General features: G+C 29.3%; 1 protein-coding gene and 1 long non-coding RNA gene across 5 annotated transcripts in view; one reads left to right on the forward strand and one right to left on the reverse strand.

Annotated features, from left to right (window-relative positions):
- The window catches only part of LOC108000293 (tyrosine-protein kinase Btk), a 152,409-nt gene that overhangs the window by 44,580 nt on the left and 93,569 nt on the right, over positions 1-14,260 (forward strand). The window lies entirely within an intron of this gene.
- On the reverse strand, positions 9,651-13,625 carry LOC133667500 (uncharacterized). The gene is made up of 3 exons (XR_009833177.1): positions 13,205-13,625; positions 10,240-11,655; positions 9,651-10,070 (listed from the first exon to the last, which is right to left on the reverse strand). It is a non-coding gene; the product is annotated as an uncharacterized LOC133667500 (long non-coding RNA).

Raw genomic sequence — 14,260 nt, forward strand, 5'->3', positions numbered from 1 at the left:
ATTTTCCTTTCTGAATTCGAAAAAAGGAAATGAGAGGGGAAAATTGGTAACAATAATACTTGCCAATTGAGAGCTATCCAATATATGGAAGAATGGATACACTTGTCAGATATCGTTTCCTTCTTCGATTATTCTAACCTCAAACGCAAGAATATTTTCTAATAGAATAAACATTTATCTCGAAAGGTTCTTACAGTCAGAATTCAGTCTTTAATTCTCGATATTTTCTTTTATCGTTTCCTTCGAAAATAATATTTTCAAATATAATATATTCGACAACACTTTTTCGATGTCGCGTACAACACCGTCGTTACGTTTAATGAGTCCACGGAGAGAAAAAAGAACGTATCGCTTACGTTTTTTCATACGCGTAATAACGAAGTCACGTTTGATCCTCGTTGAAGTAAAGAGAAAAAAAAAGGAGAGGGGGAAGGAAAAAAAAAAGTTGCATCGTTGATGTAAAATTCATCGGAATTCGACAAGTCACGTTGGCTGTTTTCCGCGTTTTCTCGGTCGGACGGCGTTTTCCCCGTTTCAGAGCAGCGATTTTCCGGCAGCCGGCATTCGAACAACGGCTTTCATTACTTCGTAACGAATATTCGTCGTGTACCGCCTGTGTATAATGCGCGGCTTTGTTTTTTACCCCGGTTGTTCGCCCTTTCAGTCACGTTGCACCATTTCTCCTTTCGAATATCACCGCCTGGATGGATGTAATTTGACCGAAGAACCGAAATACCCCCCGTGGACATTCAAAATAGCTATTCACTCTCTTTCCTCTTTCCTTTTTTTTCATTCCACGATTCTTGCTCAATTTAAATTTTTCTCCTAATTCTCGTTTTTTTTTTCTTTCTATTTTTTTTATTTATAATTTCAAATTTGACACTACTTTCACTCCTCCCCTTTTTTTTTAATTTAATCCAGAAGAAATATCCAGTGAAAATTTTTCAAGTATTTTGGTCCTTCAGGATGATGACCCCTCCTCGATTCGAATTTTTCTTCTATCTCCGATTTCCCTCCTTTTTTTTAATCTTTTAGATTTAATCGATTTTCTTTTTTCTCCTTTACGTTTTAATTATTTATATTATTTAATTATTTAATAATTTATATTTTAACGAGAGAATCGAGTTTCAATCGTGAAAATTCAAAGTGTTCTTTCCGGGTATGAGTTTTTTCCCCTCATCTCCCCTTATCCTTGATTTTTTCTTCTTCCTTTTAATTTCACTCGATTATTTCGTTTTATCGTTTTTTCACTCGATTATTTTATAATCAGGTTTATTCAATTTTTCCTATTTTTTTTTTTTATAATTTGCACTTATAACAGTGAAAGATACGTACGACATCTTTTTCCAACCTCTTTCTCGATTCGAACTTTTTCTTTTCAATTTAATAAATTTAATCGATCCCCTTTCCCTCTTTCTTTTTTCTCTATTTTTCTCTATTTTCGTAATTTCGTAATTTAACCACGGACGATCAAAGTGTTCGAATTTTTCCCTTTTCCCCCATCCTGTCTTCGGATTTTCACCTTTCCCCCTTCATCTCCCTCTTTAATTTCAGATTTAATCGATTCTTCCTACTTTTTTAGCTTATCGATAGAAATCGATGTTATTCGTTGCGATAGATATCGCAAGAATGATCGGCATCAAGTTGATTTTTAATCCTTACGCTCCAGCATTCCCTTCCCCCAATCGATTTTGAAATCGCATTTCACCCGGGGGATTACGATTTCACGGAGGGGGGGAATTTCGTTTAATGTAAATACACGAACAAACATCGAAACGCGATGTAATAAACAGACTGTTGCAAATAGAATACTGAAACGGGCTTCAAGTTTGATTCCAATATGAAATTAAAGTAAAATCGCTTCGATTATAATGCTTCTTATTCGCTTTTAACTAAGGGGAAAAAAAGAAAAGTTAAAAGGTATTGTAACTTTGGTTTCTAAAATTAAATTTTAAAAACTATTTGTTTTAGAGTCATTATCGTTGCGATTCAGATTAGAATTAATTTCTAACTTCGAAGGGAATTCAATTATTCTTGTTTCTATACAATAATAGAAGTAGAATGAATTAAAAAAATTTTCACACAATAAAATAGAAGAAGATAGTTTCGTTTAATGTTTTAAACAAAATGAAATAAAATCAAAAAATAGGCAATATTTAAGAAATTATAAATCTGAGTGAATTCTAAAATTTATTTTAAAGAAGCTAAATTATAAATTAAATTTCTTCAATACCATGAATTCCGTGGTATTACATTTATTTTTGGGTCTAAAATCATCAAAGTCTTGTTTCTGTAGCTGAAAATGATACACAAATTCACTTTTTTTTTTACTAACAAATTTTATTACTAATAATGCTAAATATATACGTTTATGGAATATTTCCACGAGATGAGACTTAATAAATAAATTTCTTAAGGAGATGAATATCTTACATATATTTGCATATTATGATATAAAATACATTATTCGCGTAATAAAACATTCACATAATAAAAACTCTAATCTATTCAAACGTTACAAATCCACCAATCCAATTTTTCGCTCTCGTCCAATCAGCATCCGAGATTCCATTACGAACTCGACCGAAACAAGATGGCGGGGAGCGGCCAGTTTTTGACCGAAAAACGTGGATTCGAAGCAAATATCTAATCTGAAACGAAAAGTTTCCGCGAAAATTTGGCCTCGGTTCGTCAGAAGTTTCCTTGGCTTAGCAAGAACTCCCCTACGATTTTTCGGCTTTAAGAAAGGCGAGCCGAATATTCCTGGTGACGTCTGGCCGCGTCTAACCCCCAAACTTTTCCACTTTTAACATCGGATACGCTTTTTAAATCGATTGCTCGAATATGTAGCTGGATGGATTTCCGCGGATCGAACTTTCTTCTAACCGGATGTTTTCTAAGATTTGTTGAATTGTGCAAGATTCGAAGAGTTGAAGGAATTTTTTTTTTTATATTTTCAGTGACTGTGAATTTTTGTGAAAATGGTTAAATTGCATTGGATTTATGCGATTTGAATAATTGGAATTGGTTAACAGTCGTAGATGGTAAGTTAATTTAAATTAAAGATATTATTATAATTTATTAGAATTTTATTCTTTGTATCTTTAGAGAATATACTTTCTATCATCATTTGTATTACATTTCGCGAAGAATGAAAAATTGGATGAAACTTGAAAGGAAGTGACTTTCATCTCGTTTATTACTTCGTGAATCCTGATTTTAATAATCAGGTTAAAAAGAAAATGGTATAAAGAATAAATACGACATATTTTTTATACATTTTAATAATTCTTTATGAAAATGACAGTATAAAGGACTGAATTTTAAAAGGCAAGGAAGAATATAAAATATAGGTAAGTATATCAAATTTTAATACGTAGTTTTAAGTAAAATGTTGAAAAAATGTTTTTTTGGATGTATGGTGCTTAAAAAGGTAAGTACATAAAAGGTAAGTATGTAAAAAGGTAAGTTTAAGTAGTAAAAAGTAAGTATATTAAATTGCAAAAAAAAATTTTTTAATTTTGCGCAAATTAATTTTAAAAGTTGAAATGTTCGAAAAATTTCAACAATTCTTGAAAATGACGTCAAATTCTTGGAATTTCTAAAATTCTTGGAAATGATGTCATATTTCTGGAAAAGATTGAAGAAAAAAAATTTTTGTTGAAAATTCGACTTTGTATCAGGAGAAACAAGAGTTGATAGAAGGTCATTTGAAAAATTTTTCCTAGAATTTCAGCATTTCCTGAAAGTGATGTCAAATTCTTGGAACTTTTTGGCATTTCTTGGAAGTGATGTCAAATTCTTAGAATTATCGAAATTTTTGAACGAGCAAAATTTTTACCAATTTTTCATTTTGTATCAGGAGAAACAAGAGTTGATAGAAGGTCATTTGAAAAATTTTTCCTAGAATTTCGACTTCTTGGAAGTGAAATTTCGAAATTCTTAAAAGTGATGTCAAATTCTTAGAATTTTCGAAGTTCTTAGAATTATACCAAAGAAACGAACAAGCAAAATTTGCATTAAAGCATATTTTTTAATTTTTACGTTTTTCGTTATTATTATAAAAATTATTATAAAATTATTATAAAAATTGATGTACTTACCTGTTTTATACTTATTTTTTTTTATAATTCTTTAAAATATTATATTTGCAGTAACAAATTCATTTTTTTTATTATTTTACTTAATTCTAATTATGGAATTTATTATATTTATCTATTTTGTACTTACTCTTTTTATACTCAATTTTTTCAATTTATTATATTATTCAGGAACTGCTGTAAAAGATAAAATGTATTAAAAATTTGTATATAATTGTAATTTTAATTGTAATTTCCATAATATATGAAAATATAAATATAATATGTATAAAATGCACATCTATTTATTGAATTTTAACTAAAAAATTACCTTTTTTTGAACTGCTATAACTTTTGAAAGAAATGTTATATGAAAGTCAGTCAGGGCTTATTTTAAAGCCTGAAACGTTTATTTTCATATGCCTGAATTAAATTTTTCCTCATAAATTTATTATATCGAAAAATAGAATAAAAAAAAAAAAGTTAGATTTTTTTTTTCTAAATTTTGTAATTTCAGTCGATTCTTCTTTATAATGACAAACTTAATAAACTTTGTACGAATTTTATTTTGCAATAAGCTTTTGAAGTTTCTTCTTTATAATGAGCTCTCAAAAGTTATTATACGATTTTTTTTTTACTTTTCAAGCTCACTTTTCATTCAAGACGTGATACAACAACGAAAAAAAGTCATAGGTCAACTTTTAAGGGCTCATTATAAAGTAGAAACTTTGCTCTAAAAGATCATTATAAAAGTAATTAAGAAAAAAATTAATTAACGTTTGTAGAATCGATTCAAAATGTAAAATTATTAAAAAAAATTACCTTTGATTAATTATCACTTCATTTTTTAATATAAAAAAGACTTGAGAAAAAATTCAATTAAATATCTGAAAATAAAAATTTTGCTCTTTGAAATAAGCTGAAAATGATTGGTGTAAGATATTTCATTCTAAAATTACAGCAATTCAAAAATTGTCAATCTTTAAACTACTATAAATTTTGGAAATAAATATTTTATAATAATCAATCAAAAGATCGTTTTAAAAGATGAAATCTCTATATATCTTAGTTAAATTTTTCCCAAATATTTTTTTTATATTGAAAAATGAGATAGAAAATTGAAAATTTTGTCTTTTCTTAAAAATTTCACAAGTTCAATCTACTTTAGAGACTCTAATAAATTTTTCACGCACTTTATTTTACAATGATCTTTTAAAAGGAAATCTTTTCTTTATATTGAGCTCTCAAAAATTATTATAGATTTTTTTTCCACTCTTCAAGTTCACTTTTCATTCAAGATATGATACAGCAATGAAAAAAAAATCATATCTTTAATTTTTAAAGATTCATTATAAAGTAAAAGTTTAACTTTGAAAACTCAATACAATTCAAATTGCACAAACTATTTATTAATCGTAGAATCATATAAATTTATAAAATTTTTAAGAAAAGAAATTATTTTCGATTCTCTACTCCATTTTTTAATATAAAAGAATCATCAAGAGAAAATTCAATCAGAGAGACACGTGAATGCTTTGCTTCTTGAAATAAACTTTAATTGATTCTTATACGATAATTTTTTTCCAAAATTAAAACAATTCAAAAATATTCTTATACTCAATTTACATAAGTAACTAGTTTTTCAAGAAAACATAATTACTGTACTAAAAATCAGCATCTTTATTCAAAATAAATCTCTCAATTTTCTTACCTGAAACAAAATATAAAGAAATAATCATTATCTTTAATAGTTAAAAATAATTAAAAATCTTTAGTGAAAAATCAAAGAAAATATTCTAAATATCTTATGTTCACTTACATAACAAATGATCAATTTTCCAAAGGAAAAATAATCGAAGATAATAAGCTCAACTTATATAATATTAAGCAAGGATGAGTTAAACTGTGGCAAACATTACGCTTGATAAACCTTTTTTATTTCTCCTGGCAGGATATTTAAATTGTAAAACACCACAACCTCGAATTGATTTTGAGACAGACTGGTTTGATTTAAATGTAAAACAGCTTCCTTCACGAATAACCATTTTCGAAGGAAAAAGCTTAATCCTGCACGTTTTTCCGAGGGAAGAAATAAAAGTGTATGGAATCGCGCTCGAGATTTTGTTCGAGAAGCGTCCGCTTCATTTCCCGTTGAATTATCCAGGAATAACAATTTTTCCACGGTGAATTTTTGTTCTCGTGCATTTCACGTCCTCGAGGATACCCTTTATCTTCGAATTAAAAGAGTTATGCGATGGAATATTATGATACTTACGTGGACTTCGTGTGGAAAATATTCCACGTAATTTTCATCTTTTCCATTCTTCTTTCTTTTCTATTTCCTTTTTTGTTTTTCTAAAAAAAAATTTCAATAAACTTTAGAATAAAAATTGAGAAAATTTAATATAATTAAAGATTTTTTATTTACCTTAATAATCGTAAAAAAATCCTTAAATAGTTATTATATATTGATATTTTTAAACCAAAATATTATTCGTTATCTTTTATTTTTTATTATTATTTGAAAATAATTTATTTTTTTATTTTATCTGAAGTAATTATTCCTTCTTTATATTCGTTATTTTTACTTTAAATAAAAAAAAGTTCAATTCCTATAGCTATATGTATACATCGATACTAGCAATAATTGCATTTCGATTGCTGCCGCTTTTTTTCTTTTTTTTTTACATGGCTTTCCACGAAAAATGCAAACAAGTTCCGCGGTATATATCGTTTCTCGTTCGCTGAAAATTCCTCTCATTTCCTTCATTATCTTGGTAACAGGCAACTACTCGAAGATTTATGGCCACTCGAAGATATCGTTGAACTGTGCGCTAATAAATAGAGAGGGATAGAAAAGGGTAAAATTTTCCAGTCGAAACTTGCCCACCAGCCTGTTCGTCCGCTTTAATTTCATCTTTTATTCATCCGTGTCCATCTCGTCCCATCTGGCAATTATTTCTATTAATTTCACTCGAAACGATCGTATAGAATGATTTTTAATCGCCTCGTAATATACGAGAATGTTTGAAAGATTATTTTTCGAAGAGTGTATAGATACAAAAAAAAAATTATGCGATGTAATGCAGATTTTTAGTAAAGTGTTAAATTTTAGCAAATCCATTAGGAAAAATCTCTATTTATCTCAGTTGTTCTGATATTTGATTTGTAAAATTTTTTTTAATAATCACACAATATCGAAAAGCAAAATTTAATAATTGATTAATCCTTTGAGCTCTACTTTTTTTTTGTTAAATTGTTTAAACAGTGAAAAATATTTAATAAAATTACCTGCTTATTCGTCTTCTAATATACTTCTAAATCTTTTGAATATGCTTAAAGTGTTGAATATTAGAATTCGCTAGAGTGTCTAGGTTAACCAAGTCCATCGATACTTTTGGAGGTTATAAAAAAAGATTATATGGATTGAAATCGAGAATATCGAGAATTTTCATTATTAATTCTTATTAGTTTATTTGAAATCATATATTACTAACCTATTATTTATCGTTACCAATTTGCAAAACTCGTTCATGAAAGCGTCCAGGAAAAATTTACTATGGATAATTATCGTAATACACGTAATGCGCGGATTATCTATCTTGCTCGTTACGTTAATTAGTTCGATATTGGACACGAGTGCTGAATTATTCGAATAAAATCCCAAGAGAAGCCAGTGGCGTCTATAGAACTCGAGTAGAGAATAAAAAGAGGCAATGCAATCGATGGTTAAGCATCACACGGTCTCTTTTTCTTTTTTAACACTGTCTCTCTATTGGAATCACAGTGGTGCTCGTCACTGGAACGAACGATTTTTATACAAATCTTGGGACAAGAGGCGCGGCACTCACAGAATCCCGCAATTATTTTGTTACTGCACAACAACGATGCCAATCGAAACGAATCGTTTCGCTCTCGATCGACCGCAACAATTTTACTCTTCATTTTCGCGACGAGAGTGACGCTGCTGTAATCATTTTTATTTTATTTCCATTTCTTCGTTATATCGGATTCAATAATATGTATTGAACGATTATTTATTTATGATCCAATTGTTTACTTATTCATTTGTGAAGCGGAATACCGATTATGTACTTTATGTGATTTTACTTGGTGCATTAATTTATTCACTCACTTGCAAACTTAATCTGTTATGGATTATGTAAGTGATTTGTTATATCGTCCATTTATTAATCTATTGCTCTATTATATCATTAATTCACTCATTTATTCACTTGTTAATTTAATAACTAGATTACTTATTGATTTGGATATTTAATAGGTTAACAATATATTCACTCACTTAGTAACCTATCAATTCAATTTCTATTTATCAGATCAGTCATTTACCAATTCACTTGTTAGCTTATTCATTTAATAACTAACTCAACAATTATTAGTTTTCTTACTAATAATTAAATCATTAGTAACTCATTCACTTAATAATCATTCTCACTAACTTATCAATTCAAGTCGTTCACTAAATCAATCATTTTATTAACCTCTAACAACAATTATTCATAAAAATTCTCCTTCACTGGCTCACCTATACATAATTATCCACTCGTGCTTAATTACCATATTCCTGAAGCGACTCGTCTTCAATATCAACATCTTACTTTCTCGGTCATTTGCTTACTCATTAGCCCATTTAACCGGGGACTCGGTCGGTAACCCATTGACCGACACACTTCTTCAAACCTTTTCCTCTCTACCAATTTTACTCGGTGGAATGAAAAAACACGCTTTCGTCTTACACGGCTCTTTATGTCTGCCGAGTACCTCACAGTCGTAAAGTCTCCGAACACATCTCGTTAAAACTTGATACTCCAGGCTCTTTAGTTGGCCAACCACCCCGTATGCACCGTCTTACCCCTGGCGTCTCTATGCATTTCCGCCTTCTTTGCCCAGTCGATGTCACCACTTCCGGTCGCGCCTAGCGATAAAAGGAACCTCTCGCGGCCACCAAAGGCTGGATAGATAAACGCGCGTTTTCAAGTCGTCGGATGTTAAGTACACCCGGCCTACTCTTTCTCAAACTTTTCTTTTCGTACAATCCGCGCTCTCTTTTTATCTCTGCCGCCTCATTCTACGAGGAATGGAGGCATCTCGATGTCTCGTTTTTAAAGTATTTTTTTTATTTGTTGTGATGCAATTCAAAAGAATCGTCGTCTTTTTTTTCTTTTTTTTTTTTTAATTTTTAAATTCGATATTGTTTCTCCTTTTGAAAAATTTAAAAGAAAGGTTTTGATATTTTTTCCCCGAGGTATTTTTCATTTGATTTTATGTTTTGAAAAAAATTGTTTTTTTTTTTTTTTGATTTTTTAATTCGATATATCGTTTCCTCTTGAAAAAATTCAAAGTTTCGATATTTTTCATCGAAATATACAATAAATATACAAAATATACGATAACTTTCTGTCCATTTAATTGGATTTATTTTTACCAATTTCTAGAACTGTGTGCTTGGATAACCGATGGTTTCGATTCTATGATATTTATCCAAGAATATTAACATATTCAAATTAATTTCAAATATAAATCGAGGATTTAAAAATGTAAATGTAAATGTAAGTGACTTATGCTAACTTTATTTATTCGTAACAACATTAATAACATTTTTTAATATTACAATTATATCGAAGAAAAAACCAGGCATTTTGACAAATGTTCCAATTCCTCAAAATAATCAAAGCGACAGGGAAATCGATTCGTGAAACGAAAAGAAGAAAACGTCATAATGGATCACAATTAAATTTAGGACACTGTCCTAAAAAAAAAAAAAACTCGATACTCACTAATACGATCTATCAAACCAATTTGCCGAATCCACAAAACTTTGGTGCAATGTAACTTTACAATATTAAACTTTTTCTTTCCTCGAAAGGAAAAAAAACCGAATATGGAGCCATTAACGACGTTCATTTAATACCGGAAGTCGCCTAAAAAAATCCATTAAAGCGCCACGTTACGTGGAAAGATGTGGTATGACTGAAACAATAAAAAAAAAAAGGACGTTAAAAAGAGAGGGGAAAGGGAGGGGATAAAAAAAAGACTGTAAAATATTGCTCTTTATTTTAACGAGAGGAATATTTTTTAATACATGCGGACAAAATGGCGTCGTTGTTAGTCGGCCAAACTGTATCCAGCATATCCCTACCTGCTCGTTGTGAAATTTATTCAGAACGGAAATTCCATTAGCAAACACGTCCATAATGGAATTCTATTTTTCTTTTTTCTTTTTTTTTTTTTTTCTTTCTCTTTTAACAATGTTTTCATTGTTTTTTTTTTTCGCTTATACGATTCGATCATGAATCAGCTTTTGTAGGATATTTGCTAAAGAGTGTATATCGAAAGTGTACATTTTATAATTTGAATAATTCGTCGATGTTTGATAATGGTTGACAGAGGAAATTAAGAGTTTGGAGAGGGCTCGACAGTTTTCCACGATGGAGAAATATTGTGTGAGAATGTTTAATTGTAGAATGAATGATGCTGCTGTTCGACTCTTTATTCTTTATTGTTACGGCTGGTTGTTTGAAGAGTACTTTAATTCTTCGACGGTCATGTGCAAGTTTTATTTTTCTAAAATAAAATTGTGGATGGAATTGTTCATTTTCTTTGAATTCTTCATCTTGTTCCAGAATACTTTTATTAATTCATTTCAGAATAATTCGTAGAATGACAATTTATTAATTACTTTTCAATTTCTTCACAATCACGATTTATAATTTATAAAATTTATTATTAAAATTTTGATAGTTTTTATTACAACCAATTGTAAAAAATTGTATAAATAACAATATTACTGTAATTGAAGATTTTTTTTTAAATAAATTCTTTCTTGTTCAAAGATATTTAGAAAATTAGAATTAATAATTTATTCAATTTCCTCTTCATCCCATATTCCAAAGATTCAAAATCTTGAAGTCCAAGATATTTTATTCATCCAATTTTACATTCATATTTTAATTCTAGAACAATTTCTATTAATGTCAAATATATAAAAAAAATCATAAATTCCACAATAAAACAATTCGCATCGATTTAATCGACAAGCAATCCTTTTTTTTCCCTTTCACGAGTGCACTATCCACGTCCATCACCGGATTAGATATATATATATATATATATATACACATACTATAGAATTCGCCCTTTAATCTCTCCCTTCAGTGCAGAGCATTCATCAAACTTTTAATCGCATTCGAAGATAAACGTATTCCCAATATTTAACCATATTTCCTCTTGTCCCCTTTCTTTTTTTAGTACCACTCAGTTGAGGAGGTTCTGTTTTCCAGCTGCACAAACAGCAGCAACATCCAACGAAATACGAATAAAAAAGAAAAAAAAAAGAATTCGTGAACTGAATGTCCCCACGGCACAAGAATTCCGTATTTTTAACATTGTCTTTTTCCTCCATTCCCCCTCCCTGATAGCATGCAAATTCACCGACTCCTAATTCCATTTTTTTTCCATCCATACGATATTTCACGTGCCATTGGATTATCAGAAATTGCAAATATCGTGTATCGTGCATGCGCGCGCGATAATATCGTCCTCCTTGGTCAAAGAGCTGAAACATATGTGAAAATTTGTGAAATTTGTATCATTTTTATCTTTTTCGGTACGATGTTAAAATATTATTTTTATTATCTCTACAAAGTTTTCCAATTAAAAATTATTACGAGTTTTTTTTTTTTAATTTTATTTGGAAAATGGAAAATGTGGAATTTTAGATATTGAAATGCATTTTCAAAAAGATGAGAAAATAGAGACGAAATTTTTCAATATGGAGGATAGAATAATGAATTGCTGAGAATGCCATCTATGATGGTTGCACCGTAATATCGTTGGAACCGTAATGTGATTTTGATGTTTCACATTTTCGTGTTGAATTTTAATTTTCATTCGAAATTAATCATGCATGTTTTTATTAGTCAACTTGAAATATTTATTGAGAATTTTTGTCCAATTCATTTGACTTATATTTGTCTCCTTTTTTTTGTTCCAGGTGAGTACTCATCAATAACAACTTAATTACCTTGGCATTTGGTAAGCAAAGAATATGTTTCATTTATTAAGTTGTTATATAATTGACAAATTTCAGAAGTCAAACTGATCACGTTCATTCTTTGTAAACTTTAATAATCAGATACAGGAATGATTCTTCTTTAATTACCATATCTTTCTATTTTAAAATTGATCATATATGATATATGAATAGTCTTAATTAATCTTCTTATTTCCAAAGAAAAATTTTTAAATATCGAATATAAGTAAGGATTAATAAAATTTTTTAATTTATGATCCAAATTCTATTTCGTTCGATTTTCGTCGCGATTAAGCAAGTTATTAGTTAGAAGTTATCAAATGCCGACGTTCCATTCGCAAATATTTGATCAATAAAGAAGAGAGAACTACGAAGTCGAAGCTTTTAATTAGAAAGCATCCTCAAATATTTTCTCAACACAATGATTCCATTGAATTTCCTTCGTTTCAAAAATTCACCATCGTGATCTTATGATTTCATTTCAACGTAATTATTCTCCATACATTTTTTATCCCAAATGAAATAGCGAAAATAAGCTTCGAGCGTGATATAACGATCCGGAAGATCGGAGATGTTGGTGGAACAGCATCCCTTGGCAATTCGCCATTCGAACGATGAATTGGAGGTATTAAGGGACATCGAATGAGCTTGTTACATTGTTGGAATTAGTCGTGCAACTATGCTTAACGAAATTGTTAATTGCTCATTAAGATCAGAATTTTGATAGTATGATCGAACTTCAGATATTTTGAAAAGGACTTTTAATCTATTATGAATCCACTTTTTAGATGTCATTTTTCTTTATAAATTCATCGTAAAATATTGTTAAAATAAAGCTGAGCTAGATTGTTATGCAATATTTCTTCATAAAATTACAATAATTCAAAAATAGATAATTTTTAACCTAAAATTTTTTAATTTTTCTTCTGATTTTTTATGAACAAGTTATACAAGTATAATCCTAGATTGTAACTAAACGTGATGCTATATTGTAATCCTATTTATAATTAAATTATGATCTAATATATTTTGTATCATATTAGGAAAATTTTAATAATCCTATTATACTTACAAAAGTTACTTGGAATGTATCATCTTGTTAGCTTCGAAAAGATTAAAGAATAACAGTTAACTTTCTGCCCACTTAATTGATTTATTTCCATCACTTCCAATTTTTCAAAATTTTTGTCGAGATTTGCACACGCTCTCACAAATTCAATTTATTTTCTAGATAATCAACATGTTCGAATTCCAATACACAAATTCTGTTGTATTACATTTGATAATATAATATACATTAACCTCCAAATTTTTATTTGGTCATAAATTAAAAATCTTCCCAATCGATCGAAGAACAAAAAAAAAATATCGAGAAAATTATATACAAAGAAATTAGATCTAATCATGAAGAAAAATAATGAACACGATTCGATAATCTTAGACTTATCGAACTCGAAGGTGAGATTTGACTAATTTCTTCTTTTTACGTGCACTAACGATCGAATGCAAAGAGAAATAGAGGGTGGCGCTGCGAGCAATTAGTTGGTTCGCTCCATTATCGGTGATTAATCGTCAGCATTAAGCAGCGTTTTCAGGAAACGACGATCAGACCTTCGCGACTGCATTGAGCCGCGGATACGCGCCAACATCGATTAATCGCTGTAATCCGAAATGATCGTGGCAATTTGACGAGGAAAGGAAAGTAATTTATTCCTTGACTCTTAAAAATTGGAGGATCGTCGAATTGGTCTAAATTCTGCCTTCCTTCGATTCGAGGAAAATCGAGCTTCTTTTCGCTTCTCCCATTTTCGACGATTTGGATTTTAATTGCCGATTTTAACGAGCTGAGGATCATAGCACACGATTAATAGAAAGGCAATAATATTGTTAATTTCTAATTGAAAAATTATGTGAAGGATACGTATATCAAGATTGTTTAGAGAAGAAAGGAATACATATGAAATTTTTTATAATAGAAGAAAAAGAAAAAAATTATAGAAAATAATTCATCTTCTTTTATATAGCAAATCAATTCTTTAAACGATAACTCATTAGTTTTAACTGAAACGAAATTTAATTCGTTATTTTACAATTTTAAGAATATTACTTTATGATTTTAATTTATCTT

The sequence above is a fragment of the Apis cerana genome, linkage group LG16 (assembly GCF_029169275.1).
Source record: "Apis cerana isolate GH-2021 linkage group LG16, AcerK_1.0, whole genome shotgun sequence".
In the NCBI taxonomy this organism is placed as follows: Eukaryota; Metazoa; Arthropoda; class Insecta; order Hymenoptera; family Apidae; genus Apis; species Apis cerana.